Source organism: Zootermopsis nevadensis, unplaced genomic scaffold (genome assembly GCF_977971745.1).
Source record: "Zootermopsis nevadensis isolate Lab colony 2312 unplaced genomic scaffold, Znev_1.0 Znev_ptg000038l, whole genome shotgun sequence".
NCBI classification, from domain to species: Eukaryota; Metazoa; Arthropoda; class Insecta; order Blattodea; family Termopsidae; genus Zootermopsis; species Zootermopsis nevadensis.
In genome coordinates, this window is record NW_028259170.1 from 584,822 (window position 1) to 606,499 (window position 21,678).

Below are 21,678 nucleotides of genomic sequence, written 5' to 3' on the forward strand. Positions count from 1 at the left end.
CTTTTTACATGCAAAACAAATTAATTAGAATAATGGCCGGTGTCAAAAGCATTGTATCTTGTAGAAAATTATTTCGTAAATTTAATATACTTCCACTTGCAAGTGAATTTATACTCTGCTGTCTATCATGTGTGGTGGAAAACTTAGATAAATTTAAAAGAAATACAGATGTACATAATTTAAATACAAGATGGAAACGTGATCTCTATGTGCCAAATCCTAACCTTTCTAAATATCAAAAAGGAGTCTACTATACAGGTATCAAGTTGTTTAATAATCTTCCAACAGTTAAAAGTCTAAGTTATTATATAAAGGTATAAGCCTGCATTGAAATATTACCTCTTCACTCACTCTTACTATTCCGTAGATGCTTTCATCTCTGCTGAACATTTTTAAGCCTTATGTATAGCTATAATCTATACGTAAAGCAAGTTTTGCATTTCTTTTTAAAATTTAGAATTCTGAGGTTTTTGTATATTAATTTGTTAAAATCTTGAGTAAGAAACTAAACTAACCCCCCCCCCCCTTCGGAGGGTTTTTTTTGTGTCTTACTCAAGTCTTTTAACCCCTTCCTTCCATTGTATTTATCGCCTAAACATAATTTAAACAAAGAGGCGTCAGTTTTCGTAAGCAGTTTGACTTGAATGAGTATTATTATCAGTATCAGATTACCTTCTCTCACTTTTCTTCATTTCTTAAATAGTTTTCTGTCGCTGTTCGGAGACGATGTGCTGCTTGTAGAGCAGTGATCATGCGACTGGCTTGGTATTTGTTTATTTATTACGTTATTTGTTTACTCGGCATTGTTGTGTTTCTATACCAACACAAAAATGCAGAGTATAAATCTGAATATTCTTCAAACATGGCCACTCTCCAGCAATAAAACTTGGTTTCTGGAGACCACAGCCCAAAATTGGAAGAAATCTGTACAATATTTATGACAATGGAAATAAAACAATTATATCAATTATTTATTTTAATCCGTCTGATCACAATATAATTTTATTTAAAATTTATTATAATTAAGATAATAAAATATCATTCATATTCCTTATCGATTGATCGATTTACATTTCGGAACAAACAAACAAACAAAACAATTACTTCTTTAAAACAGGGAAGGAAAACCCTGACAGAAAACCAAGGGTTGAAGGGGCTGCATAGGAAAAGAGAAACCAATCCTTCTAAGGGAAAGAACCCGGAATAAAAACTTCTGGAGGACTATGGGGGTTGGACATCGGGCTAAGAACCCAATTCTGGAAGAAGCTGACACACTGAAAGGGCCGTAGTGGTAAAGAAGAAGAAGAAGGACATGTAATGAATATCGAAACTTTCATTAGGTTTGTACGTCTTCCTCCTCTGTGTGTGTGTGTGCGTGTGCGCGCGCGCTTGGGTGTGTGTGTGGCGTGTGGGGCGTCTGGGGCGTGGTGTGGGGGTGGTGTCTTGTCGTGTGGTGTGGTGTGGTGTGGTGTGCAGTCGTGTAGTGTCGTGTCGTGTGGTGTGCTGACGTGTCGCGTGGTGTGTCGTCTCGTGTGGCGTCGTCTCGTGTGGCGTCGTCTCGTGTGGCGTCGTCTCGTGTGGCGTCGTCTCGTGTGGCGTCCTCTCGTGTGGCGTCGTGTCGTGTGGCGTCGTGTCGTGTGGCGTCGTCTCGTGTGGCGTCGTCTCGTGTCGTGTGGTGTCGGCCCACACCACAGTACACCACACGACACGACAGCACACGACGACACGACACGACGCGACACGACTGCAGAACACACCACACAACACACCAAACCACACGATACAACACGACAGGACACCAGGCCCCACACGCCCCACGCCCCACGCCACATACACACACCCAAACGCTCGCGCGCGCACGCAGACACACACAAAGGAAGAATACATACAAACAAAATGAAAGTTTCGAATTTCTTCATTACATGTGCGCTTCTGCTCCAACCTCTTCTTCTCTAGCACTACGGCCCTTTCAGTGTGTGAGCTTCTTCCAGAATTGGGTTGGTAGTCCGATGTGCACCCCCCCCCACCGTCCTCCATAAGTTTTTATTCCGGGTTCTTTCCCTTAGAAGGACTGGTTTCTCTATCCCTATGCAGCCCCTTCTACCCTTGGTTTTCTGTCAGGGTTTTCCTTCCCTTAGCCTTTGGGGATTCCTCCCCTACCCACAAGGCAGTGGGGGCACTGAGCTCATGTGGTATTTGATGGGTGTAGCCTGCCACCAGCTACACTCCCACGCTCTCCGGTCTTGCCGCCTCGGTCCGGGACTGCCCCTTATTCGCAGCTAACCCTCATATCACTATCCGCCACCTGTCGCCCGCCCAGTACCTGAGGCTCGCCCTGGATTACGACTGAAATAAACAAACACGACGTTACGGATACGGATCCTACACATCTCCGTTACACTTTTTCGCCGAATGACCCTTCCGTGTAGACGTATTTACGTCAAAATCATTGCTTTATATTATGGAACTCTTAAGGTTCATTGTCGTGTTCAGATCATCCACCTACCTAAAGTCAATTGAATCTGTTAAATTTTGTGCGGTACATGTCTTAACCATCTCATATTCCTTGAATTAATCACTCTAAAATGTTAAATTGAATCATAAGTATGAAGTTCCCCATTGAGTAAGAAACTAAACTAACCCCCCCCCCCAAAGGGGTGGTTAGTTTTGTGTCTTATCCAAGTGTTTTAACCCTTGAATGCGCAGTATGACTTGAATGAGTATTCTTATCAGTATCAGATTACCTTGTTGGTGTTAGTACGTCTTTTCTCACTTTTCTTCATTTCTTAAATAGTTTTCTGTCGCTGTTCGGAGACGATGTGCTGCTTGTAGAGCAGTGATCATACGACTGGCTTGGTATTTGTTTATTTATTACGTTATTTGTTTACTCGGCATTGTTGTGTTTCTATACCAACACAACAATGCAGAGTATAAACAAATATCTGTTGCCATTGTTTGAAGACGTCACCTTCTGTCACCGGGATCTAAAAGACACACAATTGAAAATATATAAATCACTTTTATATTACTGTTAATTAAATTAAGCAATGAAGCTATAACACACCCATCACAGTTTCTAGAGTTCACCTCAGTGAACAATACAAAACACATACGGATGTGTTCAAGGTCGTATTTTTCTGTGTTCATTGTACACGATTTTCAGATTCTGTAATACTACAGATTCAGAAATATAAGATATGAAATGTTGACAGAGGAACTACGGTTCCGGAGAATCTGATGTAAATACGTCTCTATAATGTAATGTAATGTAATAATTCTTACATAAGATAAGTACCTGTGATATTCTAAAACGTTTTTACCAGCACAAAATTATCTATTCTACGACGCACTTATTCTACAGCCGATTCACAGCTCAGTTCTTTCCGCAATAACAAAAGCGGATTGTTGACGGCAGTAATGTAACACAACAATGCCGAGTAAACAGATCACGTAGCAATTAGTTTCTTAGGTAACATAACCATTGTTATGTTACCTGGGAAACGTCAAACTTCATTGATATGTTACCTGGGAAACGTCAAACTTCATTGATATGTTACCTGGAAAACGTCAAACTTCATTGATATGTTACCTGGGAAACGTCATCTGTTTATCAACAAATAAACAACAATGGTTACCTACATAGTTACCTTACATTACATTACATTACATTCATCTACCACAGACCCATCTTAAGCGTAACTAATTCAAGTTAAATAAGCAATGTCTTAATCAAACTTTACTCGATTGTAAAGCAAGTGTGACGTATTTACGTCAAATTATCCGGAACCATGGTTCCACTGACAACTTTTTACATGCAAAACAAATTAATTAGAATAATGGCCGGTGTCAAAAGCATTGTATCTTGTAGAAAATTATTTCGTAAATTTAATATACTTCCACTTGCAAGTGAATTTATACTCTGCTGTCTATCATGTGTGGTGGAAAACTTAGATAAATTTAAAATAAATACAGATGTACATAATTTAAATACAAGATGGAAACATGATTTCTATGTGCCAAATCCTAACCTTACTAAATATCAAAAAGGAGTCTACCATACAGGTATCAAGTTATTTAATAATCTTCCACCAACAGTTAAAAGTCTTAGTTATTATATAAAGGTATTCAAGCCTGCATTGAAATATTACCTCTTCACTCACTCTTACTATTCCGTAGATGCTTTCATCTCTGCTGAAATTTTTTAAGCTTTATGTATATCTATAATCTATACGTAAAGCAAGTTTTGCATTTCTTTTTAAAATTTAAAATTCTGAGGTTTTTGTATATTAATTTGTTAAAATCTTGAGTAAAAAACTAAACTAACCCCCCCCCCCAAAGGGATGGTTAATTTTGTGTCTTACTCAAGTCTTTTAACCCCTTCCTTTCATTGTATTTATCGCCTAAACATAATTTAAACAAAGAGGCGTCAGTTTTCGTAAGCAGTTTGACTTGAATGAGTATTATTATCAGTATCAGATTACCTTCTCTCACTTTTCTCCATTTCTTAAATAGTTTTCTGTCGCTGTTCGGAGACGATGTGCTGCTTGTAGAGCAGTGATAATGCGACTGGCTTGGTATTTTTTGATTTCTTTGTTGTGAAGTGTTATTTGTTTACTCGGCATTGTTGTGTTTCTATACCAACACAACAATGCAGAGTATAAACAAATATCTGTTGACATTGTTTGAAGACGTCATTTCCTGAAGACAACGAAAATCACAAATTTTTATAGTAGAAGACTAGAGCAGGGCGCTCCTTCCGGAGCGCGTTCTCTAATCTGATATTCTACGTCTTTACGTCGCTGTTCTTGTTCAGTCAACTTTCTACGTCCATCCCCACCCTTGCAAATCTTCGTCTTAAAATCGATCATAATAGTTTTCGTAATCGTAATATATCGAATGAGGATCAGTTTACCTTGTGAAGTTGTTGGAGTTGGTACTTCAAATACTTGATGACGTCTTCTTTCGCTTTTCTGATGTTTTAAGCCAACTGTCAGTCGATAATCAAGATTGCGGTCTGCTGCTTCTGGAGCAGTGATAATGCGACTGGCTTGATATTTTTTGATTTCTTTGTTGTGAAGCGTTATTTGTTTACTCGGCATTGTTGTGTTTCTATACCAACACAACAATGCAGAGTATAAACAAATATCTGTTGACATTGTTGATTGATGACGACGAAATCACAAATTTTTATAGTAAAAATAAAAAAAAGATATTTCAGCTACCACAGACCCATCTTAAGCGTAACTAATTCAGGTTAAATAAGCAAAGTCTTAATCAAACTTATCTCAATTGTACAGCATGTATGAAGGGAATATTTAGAATAAAGCCAATATATAAACTTCCTTTCCGTAAAGACGTATTTACGTCAAATTCTCCGGAACCGTGGTTCCACTATCACTTTCATTTTTTTTTTGTGGGGGTGGGGGGGTTGTCTACTCGGTCGTGACTCTGCGTATGCACTTTCGGTGCCCACAACGAAGCTGAAAGCCAGGGCTGGGGCTCCGACGTGCTGGGAGTGGTGACGAACTCCTGTAATCCAACTACTTAGAGGCTAAGTGTTGAGAAATGACTTGAGGTTGGGAGTTCTGGTGTTCTGTGTCCCACAGCTAAGCTCGGTATCAATATGGACACCCTGGGGGGAGCCCGGGGTGGCCAGGTTGTTTAAGGAGGGGTGGATCGGGCCAGAGAGGAAACTCACCCGTATGATGCTGTAATGGGATCGCGCATGAAGACTGGGAGCTGCTTTAGAGCAGACCGGAAGTCACCTGTGATCGGAGCTACCGGCACCTGTACTACGACAACCCCGGCCCTGGGATCTTTTTTTTTTTGGGGGGGGGGGGGAGGATGAGCCATGTCTCATGGCTCGAGTAGCCTATCTGCTCTCTCGAAGTTCTTTGGAGTCGGCGGCTTCGAGACCCAGATGAGACAGCAGGGCAGACAGTCTGTGTGTGTGTGTGTCCGCCGGGCAGAGAACGACTCAGCTTGGAGACAGATAGGTCTGATATTTTTTGGGTTGTAACCCCCTACCGGAGCCTGAGCCTTGGGAGTTTGTTCTCCTTTTGAATTTATATATATTTTTATTAAATATCCCTTGTTGTTTAATCGGGGGTTCATTTATTAAGTTTTTTGGCTTAACCGCTATTACCATCCCACAACCGTACCACCTCCCGGCCTGGGATAATTTGGTCCAGTCACGAGAGCCAGTAGGGCTGAATTGCCACCTCACAGATTTTGCAATTATGGAGAAGAATGTTCATTCCAAATTAAAACAAATATATTCTGCAGAGAACTTGTGAGACCTACTGATGTTTTAATACTCCAATTTATATGATGAACTATCATTATTTATAAATTAACAATCATTCCATTTATTTAACTATTTCCATGCATAATTTATCAAATTTAACTTTAAATTCACATAATCTGTATGTATGCTTTTTAACCTATGAAAAAGCATTTTTTAAATATATATCATAATAGAAAATTTCAAAGCCTAACTCCACTAATCAAACATAAAAATGAAAACTAAAAACTAAAAGGTAGATTTCCTGTTCCACATTCTAATAAATATGAAATCTGAATATTCTTCAAACATGGCCACTCTCCAGCAATAAAACTTGGTTTCTGGAGACCACAGCCCAAAATTGGAAGAAATCTGTACAATATTTATGACAATGGAAATAAAACAATTATATCAATTATTTATTTTAATCCGTCTGATCACAATATAATTTTATTTAAAATTTATTATAATTAAGATAATAAAATATCATTCATATTCCTTATCGATTGATCGATTTACATTTCGGAACAAACAAACAAACAAAACAATTACTTCTTTAAAACAGGGAAGGAAAACCCTGACAGAAAACCAAGGGTTGAAGGGGCTGCATAGGAAAAGAGAAACCAATCCTTCTAAGGGAAAGAACCCGGAATAAAAACTTCTGGAGGACTATGGGGGTTGGACATCGGGCTAAGAACCCAATTCTGGAAGAAGCTGACACACTGAAAGGGCCGTAGTGGTAAAGAAGAAGAAGAAGGACATGTAATGAATATCGAAACTTTCATTAGGTTTGTACGTCTTCCTCCTCTGTGTGTGTGTGTGCGTGTGCGCGCGCGCTTGGGTGTGTGTGTGGCGTGTGGGGCGTCTGGGGCGTGGTGTGGGGGTGGTGTCTTGTCGTGTGGTGTGGTGTGGTGTGGTGTGGTGTGGTGTGGTGTGCAGTCGTGTAGTGTCGTGTCGTGTGGTGTGCTGACGTGTCGCGTGGTGTGTCGTCTCGTGTGGCGTCGTCTCGTGTGGCGTCGTCTCGTGTGGCGTCGTCTCGTGTGGCGTCGTCTCGTGTGGCGTCGTCTCGTGTGGCGTCGTGTCGTGTGGCGTCGTCTCGTGTGGCGTCCTCTCGTGTGGCGTCGTGTCGTGTGGCGTCGTGTCGTGTGGCGTCGTCTCGTGTCGTGTGGTGTCGGCCCACACCACAGTACACCACACGACACGACAGCACACGACGACACGACACGACGCGACACGACTGCAGAACACACCACACAACACACCAAACCACACGATACAACACGACAGGACACCAGGCCCCACACGCCCCACGCCCCACGCCACATACACACACCCAAACGCTCGCGCGCGCACGCAGACACACACAAAGGAAGAATACATACAAACAAAATGAAAGTTTCGAATTTCTTCATTACATGTGCGCTTCTGCTCCAACCTCTTCTTCTCTAGCACTACGGCCCTTTCAGTGTGTGAGCTTCTTCCAGAATTGGGTTGGTAGTCCGATGTGCACCCCCCCCGCCGTCCTCCATAAGTTTTTATTCCGGGTTCTTTCCCTTAGAAGGACTGGTTTCTCTATCCCTATGCAGCCCCTTCTACCCTTGGTTTTCTGTCAGGGTTTTCCTTCCCTTAGCCTTTGGGGATTCCTCCCCTACCCACAAGGCAGTGGGGGCACTGAGCTCATGTGGTATTTGATGGGTGTAGCCTGCCACCAGCTACACTCCCACGCTCTCCGGTCTTGCCGCCTCGGTCCGGGACTGCCCCTTATTCGCAGCTAACCCTCATATCACTATCCGCCACCTGTCGCCCGCCCAGTACCTGAGGCTCGCCCTGGATTACGACTGAAATAAACAAACACGACGTTACGGATACGGATCCTACACATCTCCGTTACACTTTTTCGCCGAATGACCCTTCCGTGTAGACGTATTTACGTCAAAATCATTGCTTTATATTATGGAACTCTTAAGGTTCATTGTCGTGTTCAGATCATCCACCTACCTAAAGTCAATTGAATCTGTTAAATTTTGTGCGGTACATGTCTTAACCATCTCATATTCCTTGAATTAATCACTCTAAAATGTTAAATTGAATCATAAGTATGAAGTTCCCCATTGAGTAAGAAACTAAACTAACCCCCCCCCCCCAAAGGGGTGGTTAGTTTTGTGTCTTATCCAAGTGTTTTAACCCTTGAATGCGCAGTATGACTTGAATGAGTATTCTTATCAGTATCAGATTACCTTGTTGGTGTTAGTACGTCTTTTCTCACTTTTCTTCATTTCTTAAATAGTTTTCTGTCGCTGTTCGGAGACGATGTGCTGCTTGTAGAGCAGTGATCATACGACTGGCTTGGTATTTGTTTATTTATTACGTTATTTGTTTACTCGGCATTGTTGTGTTTCTATACCAACACAACAATGCAGAGTATAAACAAATATCTGTTGCCATTGTTTGAAGACGTCACCTTCTGTCACCGGGATCTAAAAGACACACAATTGAAAATATATAAATCACTTTTATATTACTGTTAATTAAATTAAGCAATGAAGCTATAACACACCCATCACAGTTTCTAGAGTTCACCTCAGTGAACAATACAAAACACATACGGATGTGTTCAAGGTCGTATTTTTCTGTGTTCATTGTACACGATTTTCAGATTCTGTAATACTACAGATTCAGAAATATAAGATATGAAATGTTGACAGAGGAACTACGGTTCCGGAGAATCTGACGTAAATACGTCTCTATAATGTAATGTAATGTAATAATTCTTACATAAGATAAGTACCTGTGATATTCTAAAACGTTTTTACCAGCACAAAATTATCTATTCTACGACGCACTTATTCTACAGCCGATTCACAGCTCAGTTCTTTCCGCAATAACGAAAGCGGATTGTTGACGGCAGTAATGTAACACAACAATGCCGAGTAAACAGATCACGTAGCAATTAGTTTCTTAGGTAACATAACCATTGTTATGTTACCTGGGAAACGTCAAACTTCATTGATATGTTACCTGGGAAACGTCAAACTTCATTGATATGTTACCTGGGAAACGTCATCTGTTTATCAACAAATAAACAACAATGGTTACCTACATAGTTACCTTACATTACATTACATTACATTCATCTACCACAGACCCATCTTAAGCGTAACTAATTCAAGTTAAATAAGCAATGTCTTAATCAAACTTTACTCGATTGTAAAGCAAGTGTGACGTATTTACGTCAAATTATCCGGAACCATGGTTCCACTGACAACTTTTTACATGCAAAACAAATTAATTAGAATAATGGCCGGTGTCAAAAGCATTGTATCTTGTAGAAAATTATTTCGTAAATTTAATATACTTCCACTTGCAAGTGAATTTATACTCTGCTGTCTATCATGTGTGGTGGAAAACTTAGATAAATTTAAAATAAATACAGATGTACATAATTTAAATACAAGATGGAAACATGATTTCTATGTGCCAAATCCTAACCTTACTAAATATCAAAAAGGAGTCTACCATACAGGTATCAAGTTATTTAATAATCTTCCACCAACAGTTAAAAGTCTTAGTTATTATATAAAGGTATTCAAGCCTGCATTGAAATATTACCTCTTCACTCACTCTTACTATTCCGTAGATGCTTTCATCTCTGCTGAAATTTTTTAAGCTTTATGTATATCTATAATCTATACGTAAAGCAAGTTTTGCATTTCTTTTTAAAATTTAAAATTCTGAGGTTTTTGTATATTAATTTGTTAAAATCTTGAGTAAAAAACTAAACTAACCCCCCCCCCCAAAGGGATGGTTAATTTTGTGTCTTACTCAAGTCTTTTAACCCCTTCCTTTCATTGTATTTATCGCCTAAACATAATTTAAACAAAGAGGCGTCAGTTTTCGTAAGCAGTTTGACTTGAATGAGTATTATTATCAGTATCAGATTACCTTCTCTCACTTTTCTCCATTTCTTAAATAGTTTTCTGTCGCTGTTCGGAGACGATGTGCTGCTTGTAGAGCAGTGATAATGCGACTGGCTTGGTATTTTTTGATTTCTTTGTTGTGAAGTGTTATTTGTTTACTCGGCATTGTTGTGTTTCTATACCAACACAACAATGCAGAGTATAAACAAATATCTGTTGACAATGTTTGAAGACGTCATTTCCTGAAGACAACGAAAATCACAAATTTTTATAGTAGAAGACTAGAGCAGGGCGCTCCTTCCGGAGCGCGTTCTCTAATCTGATATTCTACGTCTTTACGTCGCTGTTCTTGTTCAGTCAACTTTCTACGTCCATCCCCACCCTTGCAAATCTTCGTCTTAAAATCGATCATAATAGTTTTCGTAATCGTAATATATCGAATGAGGATCAGTTTACCTTGTGAAGTTGTTGGAGTTGGTACTTCAAATACTTGATGACGTCTTCTTTCGCTTTTCTGATGTTTTAAGCCAACTGTCAGTCGATAATCAAGATTGCGGTCTGCTGCTTCTGGAGCAGTGATAATGCGACTGGCTTGATATTTTTTGATTTCTTTGTTGTGAAGCGTTATTTGTTTACTCGGCATTGTTGTGTTTCTATACCAACACAACAATGCAGAGTATAAACAAATATCTGTTGACATTGTTGATTGATGACGACGAAATCACAAATTTTTATAGTAAAAATAAAAAAAAGATATTTCAGCTACCACAGACCCATCTTAAGCGTAACTAATTCAGGTTAAATAAGCAAAGTCTTAATCAAACTTATCTCAATTGTACAGCATGTATGAAGGGAATATTTAGAATAAAGCCAATATATAAACTTCCTTTCCGTAAAGACGTATTTACGTCAAATTCTCCGGAACCGTGGTTCCACTATCACTTTCATTTTTTTTTTGTGGGGGTGGGGGGGTTGTCTACTCGGTCGTGACTCTGCGTATGCACTTTCGGTGCCCACAACGAAGCTGAAAGCCAGGGCTGGGGCTCCGACGTGCTGGGAGTGGTGTCGAACTCCTGTAATCCAACTACTTAGAGGCTAAGTGTTGAGAAATGACTTGAGGTTGGGAGTTCTGGTGTTCTGTGTCCCACAGCTAAGCTCGGTATCAATATGGACACCCTGGGGGGAGCCCGGGGTGGCCAGGTTGTTTAAGGAGGGGTGGATCGGGCCAGAGAGGAAACTCACCCGTATGATGCTGTAATGGGATCGCGCATGAAGACTGGGAGCTGCTTTAGAGCAGACCGGAAGTCACCTGTGATCGGAGCTACCGGCACCTGTACTACGACAACCCCGGCCCTGGGATCTTTTTTTTTTTTTGGGGGGGGGAGGATGAGCCATGTCTCATGGCTCGAGTAGCCTATCTGCTCTCTCGAAGTTCTTTGGAGTCGGCGGCTTCGAGACCCAGATGAGACAGCAGGGCAGACAGTCTGTGTGTGTGTGTGTCCGCCGGGCAGAGAACGACTCAGCTTGGAGACAGATAGGTCTGATATTTTTTGGGTTGTAACCCCCTACCGGAGCCTGAGCCTTGGGAGTTTGTTCTCCTTTTGAATTTATATATATTTTTATTAAATATCCCTTGTTGTTTAATCGGGGGTTCATTTATTAAGTTTTTTGGCTTAACCGCTATTACCATCCCACAACCGTACCACCTCCCGGCCTGGGATAATTTGGTCCAGTCACGAGAGCCAGTAGGGCTGAATTGCCACCTCACAGATTTTGCAATTATGGAGAAGAATGTTCATTCCAAATTAAAACAAATATATTCTGCAGAGAACTTGTGAGACCTACTGATGTTTTAATACTCCAATTTATATGATGAACTATCATTATTTATAAATTAACAATCATTCCATTTATTTAACTATTTCCATGCATAATTTATCAAATTTAACTTTAAATTCACATAATCTGTATGTATGCTTTTTAACCTATGAAAAAGCATTTTTTAAATATATATCATAATAGAAAATTTCAAAGCCTAACTCCACTAATCAAACATAAAAATGAAAACTAAAAACTAAAAGGTAGATTTCCTGTTCCACATTCTAATAAATATGAAATCTGAATATTCTTCAAACATGGCCACTCTCCAGCAATAAAACTTGGTTTCTGGAGACCACAGCCCAAAATTGGAAGAAATCTGTACAATATTTATGACAATGGAAATAAAACAATTATATCAATTATTTATTTTAATCCGTCTGATCACAATATAATTTTATTTAAAATTTATTATAATTAAGATAATAAAATATCATTCATATTCCTTATCGATTGATCGATTTACATTTCGGAACAAACAAACAAACAAAACAATTACTTCTTTAAAACAGGGAAGGAAAACCCTGACAGAAAACCAAGGGTTGAAGGGGCTGCATAGGAAAAGAGAAACCAATCCTTCTAAGGGAAAGAACCCGGAATAAAAACTTCTGGAGGACTATGGGGGTTGGACATCGGGCTAAGAACCCAATTCTGGAAGAAGCTGACACACTGAAAGGGCCGTAGTGGTAAAGAAGAAGAAGAAGGACATGTAATGAATATCGAAACTTTCATTAGGTTTGTACGTCTTCCTCCTCTGTGTGTGTGTGTGCGTGTGCGCGCGCGCTTGGGTGTGTGTGTGGCGTGTGGGGCGTCTGGGGCGTGGTGTGGGGGTGGTGTCTTGTCGTGTGGTGTGGTGTGGTGTGGTGTGGTGTGCAGTCGTGTGGTGTCGTGTCGTGTGGTGTGCTGACGTGTCGCGTGGTGTGTCGTCTCGTGTGGCGTCGTCTCGTGTGGCGTCGTCTCGTGTGGCGTCGTCTCGTGTGGCGTCGTCTCGTGTGGCGTCGTCTCGTGTGGCGTCCTCTCGTGTGGCGTCGTGTCGTGTGGCGTCCTGTCGTGTGGCGTCGTGTCGTGTGGCGTCGTCTCGTGTGGCGTCGTCTCGTGTGGCGTCGTCTCGTGTCGTGTGGTGTCGGCCCACACCACAGTACACCACACGACACGACAGCACACGACGACACGACACGACGCGACACGACTGCAGAACACACCACACAACACACCAAACCACACGATACAACACGACAGGACACCAGGCCCCACACGCCCCACGCCCCACGCCACATACACACACCCAAACGCTCGCGCGCGCACGCAGACACACACAAAGGAAGAATACATACAAACAAAATGAAAGTTTCGAATTTCTTCATTACATGTGCGCTTCTGCTCCAACCTCTTCTTCTCTAGCACTACGGCCCTTTCAGTGTGTGAGCTTCTTCCAGAATTGGGTTGGTAGTCCGATGTGCACCCCCCCACGGTCCTCCATAAGTTTTTATTCCGGGTTCTTTCCCTTAGAAGGACTGGTTTCTCTATCCCTATGCAGCCCCTTCTACCCTTGGTTTTCTGTCAGGGTTTTCCTTCCCTTAGCCTTTGGGGATTCCTCCCCTACCCACAAGGCAGTGGGGGCACTGAGCTCATGTGGTATTTGATGGGTGTAGCCTGCCACCAGCTACACTCCCACGCTCTCCGGTCTTGCCGCCTCGGTCCGGGACTGCCCCTTATTCGCAGCTAACCCTCATATCACTATCCGCCACCTGTCGCCCGCCCAGTACCTGAGGCTCGCCCTGGATTACGACTGAAATAAACAAACACGACGTTACGGATACGGATCCTACACATCTCCGTTACACTTTTTCGCCGAATGACCCTTCCGTGTAGACGTATCTACGTCAAAATCATTGCTTTATATTATGGAACTCTTAAGGTTCATTGACGTGTTCAGATCATCCACCTACCTAAAGTCAATTGAATCTGTTAAATTTTGTGCGGTACATGTCTCAACCATCTCATACTCCTTGAATTAATCACTCTAAAATGTTAAATTGAATCATAAGTATGAAGTTCCCCATTGAGTAAGAAACTAAACTAACCCCCCCCCCCCAAAGGGTGGTTAGTTTTGTGTCTTATCCAAGTGTTTTAACCCTTGAATGCGCAGTATGACTTGAATGAGTATTCTTATCAGTATCAGATTACCTTGTTGGTGTTAGTACGTCTTCTCTCACTTTTCTTCATTTCTTAAATAGTTTTCTGTCGCTGTTCGGAGACGATGTGCTGCTTGTAGAGCAGTGATCATGCGACTGGCTTGGTATTTGTTTATTTGTTACGTTATTTGTTTACTCGGCATTGTTGTGTTTCTATACCAACACAACAATGCAGAGTATAAACAAATATCTGTTGCCATTGTTTGAAGACGTCACCTTCTGTCACCGGGATCTAAAAGACACACAATTGAAAGTATATAAATCACTTTTATATTACTGTTAATTAAATTAAGCAATGAAGCTATAACACACCCATCACAGTTTCTAGAGTTCACCTCAGTGAACAATACAAAACACATACGGATGTGTTCAAGGTCGTATTTTTCTGTGTTCATTGTACACGTTTTTCAGATTCTGTAATACTACAGATTCAGAAATATAAGATATGAAATGTTGACAGAGGAACTACGGTTCCGGAGAATCTGACGTAAATACGTCTCTATAATGTAATGTAATGTAATAATTCTTACATAAGATAAGTACCTGTGATATTCTAAAACGTTTTTACCAGCACAAAATTATCTATTCTACGACGCACTTATTCTACAGCCGATTCACAGCTCAGTTCTTTCCGCAATAACGAAAGCGGATTGTTGACGGCAGTAATGTAACACAACAATGCCGAGTAAACAGATCACGTAGCAATTAGTTTCTTAGGTAACATAACCATTGTTATGTTACCTGGGAAACGTCAAACTTCATTGATATGTTACCTGGGAAACGTCAAACTTCATTGAAATGTTACCTGGAAAACGTCAAACTTCATTGATATGTTACCTGGGAAACGTCATCTGTTTATCAACAAATAAACAACAATGGTTACCTACATAGTTACCTTACATTACATTACATTACATTCTTCTACCACAGACCCATCTTAAGCGTAACTAATTCAAGTTAAATAAGCAATGTCTTAATCAAACTTTACTCGATTGTAAAGCAAGTGTGACGTATTTACGTCAAATTATCCGGAACCATGGTTCCACTGACAACTTTTTACATGCAAAACAAATTAATTAGAATAATGGCCGGTGTCAAAAGCATTGTATCTTGTAGAAAATTATTTCGTAAATTTAATATACTTCCACTTGCAAGTGAATTTATACTCTGCTGTCTATCATGTGTGGTGGAAAACTTAGATAAATTTAAAAGAAATACAGATGTACATAATTTAAATACAAGATGGAAACGTGATCTCTATGTGCCAAATCCTAACCTTACTAAATATCAAAAAGGAGTCTACTATACAGGTATCAAGTTGTTTAATAATCTTCCAACAGTTAAAAGTCTAAGTTATTATATAAAGGTATAAGCCTGCATTGAAATATTACCTCTTCACTCACTCTTACTATTCCGTAGATGCTTTCATCTCTGCTGAACATTTTTAAGCTTTATGTATAGCTATAATCTATACGTAAAGCAAGTTTTGCATTTCTTTTTAAAATTTAGAATTCTGAGGTTTTTGTATATTAATTTGTTAAAATCTTGAGTAAGAAACTAAACTAACCCCCCCCCCCCTTCGGAGGGTTTTTTTTGTGTCTTACTCAAGTCTTTTAACCCCTTCCTTCCATTGTAATTATCGCCTAAACATAATTTAAACAAAGAGGCGTCAGTTTTCGTAAGCAGTTTGACTTGAATGAGTATTATTATCAGTATCAGATTACCTTCTCTCACTTTTCTTCATTTCTTAAATAGTTTTCTGTCGCTGTTCGGAGACGATGTGCTGCTTGTAGAGCAGTGATCATGCGACTGGCTTGGTATTTGTTTATTTATTACGTTATTTGTTTACTCGGCATTGTTGTGTTTCTATACCAACACAACAATGCAGAGTATAAATCTGAATATTCTTCAAACATGGCCACTCTCCAGCAATAAAACTTGGTTTCTGGAGACCACAGCCCAAAATTGGAAGAAATCTGTACAATATTTATGACAATGGAAATAAAACAATTATATCAATTATTTATTTTAATCCGTCTGATCACAATATAATTTTATTTAAAATTTATTATAATTAAGATAATAAAATATCATTCATATTCCTTATCGATTGATCGATTTACATTTCGGAACAAACAAACAAACAAAACAATTACTTCTTTAAAACAGGGAAGGAAAACCCTGACAGAAAACCAAGGGTTGAAGGGGCTGCATAGGAAAAGAGAAACCAATCCTTCTAAGGGAAAGAACCCGGAATAAAAACTTCTGGAGGACTATGGGGGTTGGACATCGGGCTAAGAACCCAATTCTGGAAGAAGCTGACACACTGAAAGGGCCGTAGTGGTAAAGAAGAAGAAGAAGGACATGTAATGAATATCGAAACTTTCATTAGGTTTGTACGTCTTCCTCCTCTGTGTGTGTGTGTGCGTGTGCGCGCGCGCTTGGGTGTGTGTGTGGCGTGTGGGGCGTCTGGGGCGTGGTGTGGGGGTGGTGTCTTGTCGTGTGGTGTGGTGTGGTGTGGTGTGGTGTGGTGTGGTGTGCAGTCGTGTAGTGTCGTGTCGTGTGGTGTGCTGACGTGTCGCGTGGTGTGTCGTCTCGTGTGGCGTCGTCTCGTGTGGCGTCGTCTCGTGTGGCGTCGTCTCGTGTGGCGTCGTCTCGTGTGGCGTCGTCTCGTGTGGCGTCCTCTCGTGTGGCGTCGTGTCGTGTGGCGTCGTGTCGTGTGGCGTCGTCTCGTGTCGTGTGGTGTCGGCCCACACCACAGTACACCACACGACACGACAGCACACGACGACACGACACGACGCGACACGACTGCAGAACACACCACACAACACACCAAACCACACGATACAACACGACAGGACACCAGGCCCCACACGCCCCACGCCCCACGCCACATACACACACCCAAACGCTCGCGCGCGCACGCAGACACACACAAAGGAAGAATACATACAAACAAAATGAAAGTTTCGAATTTCTTCATTACATGTGCGCTTCTGCTCCAACCTCTTCTTCTCTAGCACTACGGCCCTTTCAGTGTGTGAGCTTCTTCCAGAATTGGGTTGGTAGTCCGATGTGCACCCCCCCCGCCGTCCTCCATAAGTTTTTATTCCGGGTTCTTTCCCTTAGAAGGACTGGTTTCTCTATCCCTATGCAGCCCCTTCTACCCTTGGTTTTCTGTCAGGGTTTTCCTTCCCTTAGCCTTTGGGGATTCCTCCCCTACCCACAAGGCAGTGGGGGCACTGAGCTCATGTGGTATTTGATGGGTGTAGCCTGCCACCAGCTACACTCCCACGCTCTCCGGTCTTGCCGCCTCGGTCCGGGACTGCCCCTTATTCGCAGCTAACCCTCATATCACTATCCGCCACCTGTCGCCCGCCCAGTACCTGAGGCTCGCCCTGGATTACGACTGAAATAAACAAACACGACGTTACGGATACGGATCCTACACATCTCCGTTACACTTTTTCGCCGAATGACCCTTCCGTGTAGACGTATTTACGTCAAAATCATTGCTTTATATTATGGAACTCTTAAGGTTCATTGTCGTGTTCAGATCATCCACCTACCTAAAGTCAATTGAATCTGTTAAATTTTGTGCGGTACATGTCTTAACCATCTCATATTCCTTGAATTAATCACTCTAAAATGTTAAATTGAATCATAAGTATGAAGTTCCCCATTGAGTAAGAAACTAAACTAACCCCCCCCCCCCCCAAAGGGGTGGTTAGTTTTGTGTCTTATCCAAGTGTTTTAACCCTTGAATGCGCAGTATGACTTGAATGAGTATTCTTATCAGTATCAGATTACCTTGTTGGTGTTAGTACGTCTTTTCTCACTTTTCTTCATTTCTTAAATAGTTTTCTGTCGCTGTTCGGAGACGATGTGCTGCTTGTAGAGCAGTGATCATACGACTGGCTTGGTATTTGTTTATTTATTACGTTATTTGTTTACTCGGCATTGTTGTGTTTCTATACCAACACAACAATGCAGAGTATAAACAAATATCTGTTGCCATTGTTTGAAGACGTCACCTTCTGTCACCGGGATCTAAAAGACACACAATTGAAAATATATAAATCACTTTTATATTACTGTTAATTAAATTAAGCAATGAAGCTATAACACACCCATCACAGTTTCTAGAGTTCACCTCAGTGAACAATACAAAACACATACGGATGTGTTCAAGGTCGTATTTTTCTGTGTTCATTGTACACGATTTTCAGATTCTGTAATACTACAGATTCAGAAATATAAGATATGAAATGTTGACAGAGGAACTACGGTTCCGGAGAATCTGACGTAAATACGTCTCTATAATGTAATGTAATGTAATAATTCTTACATAAGATAAGTACCTGTGATATTCTAAAACGTTTTTACCAGCACAAAATTATCTATTCTACGACGCACTTATTCTACAGCCGATTCACAGCTCAGTTCTTTCCGCAATAACGAAAGCGGATTGTTGACGGCAGTAATGTAACACAACAATGCCGAGTAAACAGATCACGTAGCAATTAGTTTCTTAGGTAACATAACCATTGTTATGTTACCTGGGAAACGTCAAACTTCATTGATATGTTACCTGGGAAACGTCAAACTTCATTGATATGTTACCTGGAAAACGTCAAACTTCATTGATATGTTACCTGGGAAACGTCATCTGTTTATCAACAAATAAACAACAATGGTTACCTACATAGTTACCTTACATTACATTACATTACATTCATCTACCACAGACCCATCTTAAGCGTAACTAATTCAAGTTAAATAAGCAATGTCTTAATCAAACTTTACTCGATTGTAAAGCAAGTGTGACGTATTTACGTCAAATTATCCGGAACCATGGTTCCACTGACAACTTTTTACATGCAAAACAAATTAATTAGAATAATGGCCGGTGTCAAAAGCATTGTATCTTGTAGAAAATTATTTCGTAAATTTAATATACTTCCACTTGCAAGTGAATTTATACTCTGCTGTCTATCATGTGTGGTGGAAAACTTAGATAAATTTAAAATAAATACAGATGTACATAATTTAAATACAAGATGGAAACATGATTTCTATGTGCCAAATCCTAACCTTACTAAATATCAAAAAGGAGTCTACCATACAGGTATCAAGTTATTTAATAATCTTCCACCAACAGTTAAAAGTCTTAGTTATTATATAAAGGTATTCAAGCCTGCATTGAAATATTACCTCTTCACTCACTCTTACTATTCCGTAGATGCTTTCATCTCTGCTGAAATTTTTTAAGCTTTATGTATATCTATAATCTATACGTAAAGCAAGTTTTGCATTTCTTTTTAAAATTTAAAATTCTGAGGTTTTTGTATATTAATTTGTTAAAATCTTGAGTAAAAAACTAAACTAACCCCCCCCCCAAAGGGATGGTTAATTTTGTGTCTTACTCAAGTCTTTTAACCCCTTCCTTTCATTGTATTTATCGCCTAAACATAATTTAAACAAAGAGGCGTCAGTTTTCGTAAGCAGTTTGACTTGAATGAGTATTATTATCAGTATCAGATTACCTTCTCTCACTTTTCTCCATTTCTTAAATAGTTTTCTGTCGCTGTTCGGAGACGATGTGCTGCTTGTAGAGCAGTGATAATGCGACTGGCTTGGTATTTTTTGATTTCTTTGTTGTGAAGTGTTATTTGTTTACTCGGCATTGTTGTGTTTCTATACCAACACAACAATGCAGAGTATAAACAAATATCTGTTGACAATGTTTGAAGACGTCATTTCCTGAAGACAACGAAAATCACAAATTTTTATAGTAGAAGACTAGAGCAGGGCGCTCCTTCCGGAGCGCGTTCTCTAATCTGATATTCTACGTCTTTACGTCGCTGTTCTTGTTCAGTCAACTTTCTACGTCCATCCCCACCCTTGCAAATCTTCGTCTTAAAATCGATCATAATAGTTTTCGTAATCGTAATATATCGAATGAGGATCAGTTTACCTTGTGAAGTTGTTGGAGTTGGTACTTCAAATACTTGATGACGTCTTCTTTCGCTTTTCTGATGTTTTAAGCCAACTGTCAGTCGATAATCAAGATTGCGGTCTGCTGCTTCTGGAGCAGTGATAATGCGACTGGCTTGATATTTTTTGATTTCTTTGTTGTGAAGCGTTATTTGTTTACTCGGCATTGTTGTGTTTCTATACCAACACAACAATGCAGAGTATAAACAAATATCTGTTGACATTGTTGATTGATGACGACGAAATCACAAATTTTTATAGTAAAAATAAAAAAAAGATATTTCAGCTACCACAGACCCATCTTAAGCGTAACTAATTCAGGTTAAATAAGCAAAGTCTTAATCAAACTTATCTCAATTGTACAGCATGTATGAAGGGAATATTTAGAATAAAGCCAATATATAAACTTCCTTTCCGTAAAGACGTATTTACGTCAAATTCTCCGGAACCGTGGTTCCACTATCACTTTCATTTTTTTTTTGTGGGGGTGGGGGGGTTGTCTACTCGGTCGTGACTCTGCGTATGCACTTTCGGTGCCCACAACGAAGCTGAAAGCCAGGGCTGGGGCTCCGACGTGCTGGGAGTGGTGTCGAACTCCTGTAATCCAACTACTTAGAGGCTAAGTGTTGAGAAATGACTTGAGGTTGGGAGTTCTGGTGTTCTGTGTCCCACAGCTAAGCTCGGTATCAATATGGACACCCTGGGGGGAGCCCGGGGTGGCCAGGTTGTTTAAGGAGGGGTGGATCGGGCCAGAGAGGAAACTCACCCGTATGATGCTGTAATGGGATCGCGCATGAAGACTGGGAGCTGCTTTAGAGCAGACCGGAAGTCACCTGTGATCGGAGCTACCGGCACCTGTACTACGACAACCCCGGCCCTGGGATCTTTTTTTTTTTGGGGGGGGGGGGAGGATGAGCCATGTCTCATGGCTCGAGTAGCCTATCTGCTCTCTCGAAGTTCTTTGGAGTCGGCGGCTTCGAGACCCAGATGAGACAGCAGGGCAGACAGTCTGTGTGTGTGTGTGTCCGCCGGGCAGAGAACGACTCAGCTTGGAGACAGATAGGTCTGATATTTTTTGGGTTGTAACCCCCTACCGGAGCCTGAGCCTTGGGAGTTTGTTCTCCTTTTGAATTTATATATATTTTTATTAAATATCCCTTGTTGTTTAATCGGGGGTTCATTTATTAAGTTTTTTGGCTTAACCGCTATTACCATCCCACAACCGTACCACCTCCCGGCCTGGGATAATTTGTTCCAGTCACGAGAGCCAGTAGGGCTGAATTGCCACCTCACAGATTTTGCAATTATGGAGAAGAATGTTCATTCCAAATTAAAACAAATATATTCTGCAGAGAACTTGTGAGACCTACTGATGTTTTAATACTCCAATTTATATGATGAACTA

At 40.7% G+C, this 21,678-nt stretch overlaps 3 long non-coding RNA genes and 3 pseudogenes across 3 annotated transcripts; 3 read left to right on the forward strand and 3 right to left on the reverse strand.

Moving 5' to 3' along the window:
* Window positions 1–1,590: 1,590 nt before the first annotated feature.
* On the reverse strand, window positions 1,591–4,690 carry LOC147871805 (uncharacterized). The gene is made up of 3 exons (XR_015538281.1): window positions 4,482–4,690; window positions 2,745–2,984; window positions 1,591–2,346 (listed from the first exon to the last, which is right to left on the reverse strand). It is a non-coding gene; the product is annotated as an uncharacterized LOC147871805 (long non-coding RNA).
* Window positions 4,691–5,508: 818 nt separating this feature from the next.
* Window positions 5,509–5,769, forward strand: LOC147871806 (signal recognition particle RNA; annotated as a pseudogene).
* A 1,056-nt stretch (window positions 5,770–6,825) lies between these two features.
* LOC147871807 (uncharacterized) lies at window positions 6,826–10,401 on the reverse strand. The gene is made up of 3 exons (XR_015538285.1): window positions 10,226–10,401; window positions 8,521–8,760; window positions 6,826–8,121 (listed from the first exon to the last, which is right to left on the reverse strand). It is a non-coding gene; the product is annotated as an uncharacterized LOC147871807 (long non-coding RNA).
* An 851-nt stretch (window positions 10,402–11,252) lies between these two features.
* Window positions 11,253–11,513, forward strand: LOC147871808 (signal recognition particle RNA; annotated as a pseudogene).
* Window positions 11,514–16,418: 4,905 nt separating this feature from the next.
* Window positions 16,419–19,998, reverse strand: LOC147871809 (uncharacterized). Its single transcript, XR_015538282.1, has 3 exons — window positions 19,823–19,998; window positions 18,087–18,326; window positions 16,419–17,685 (listed from the first exon to the last, which is right to left on the reverse strand). It is a non-coding gene; the product is annotated as an uncharacterized LOC147871809 (long non-coding RNA).
* An 851-nt stretch (window positions 19,999–20,849) lies between these two features.
* Window positions 20,850–21,110, forward strand: LOC147871810 (signal recognition particle RNA; annotated as a pseudogene).
* The last annotated feature ends 568 nt before the right edge of the window (window positions 21,111–21,678 follow it).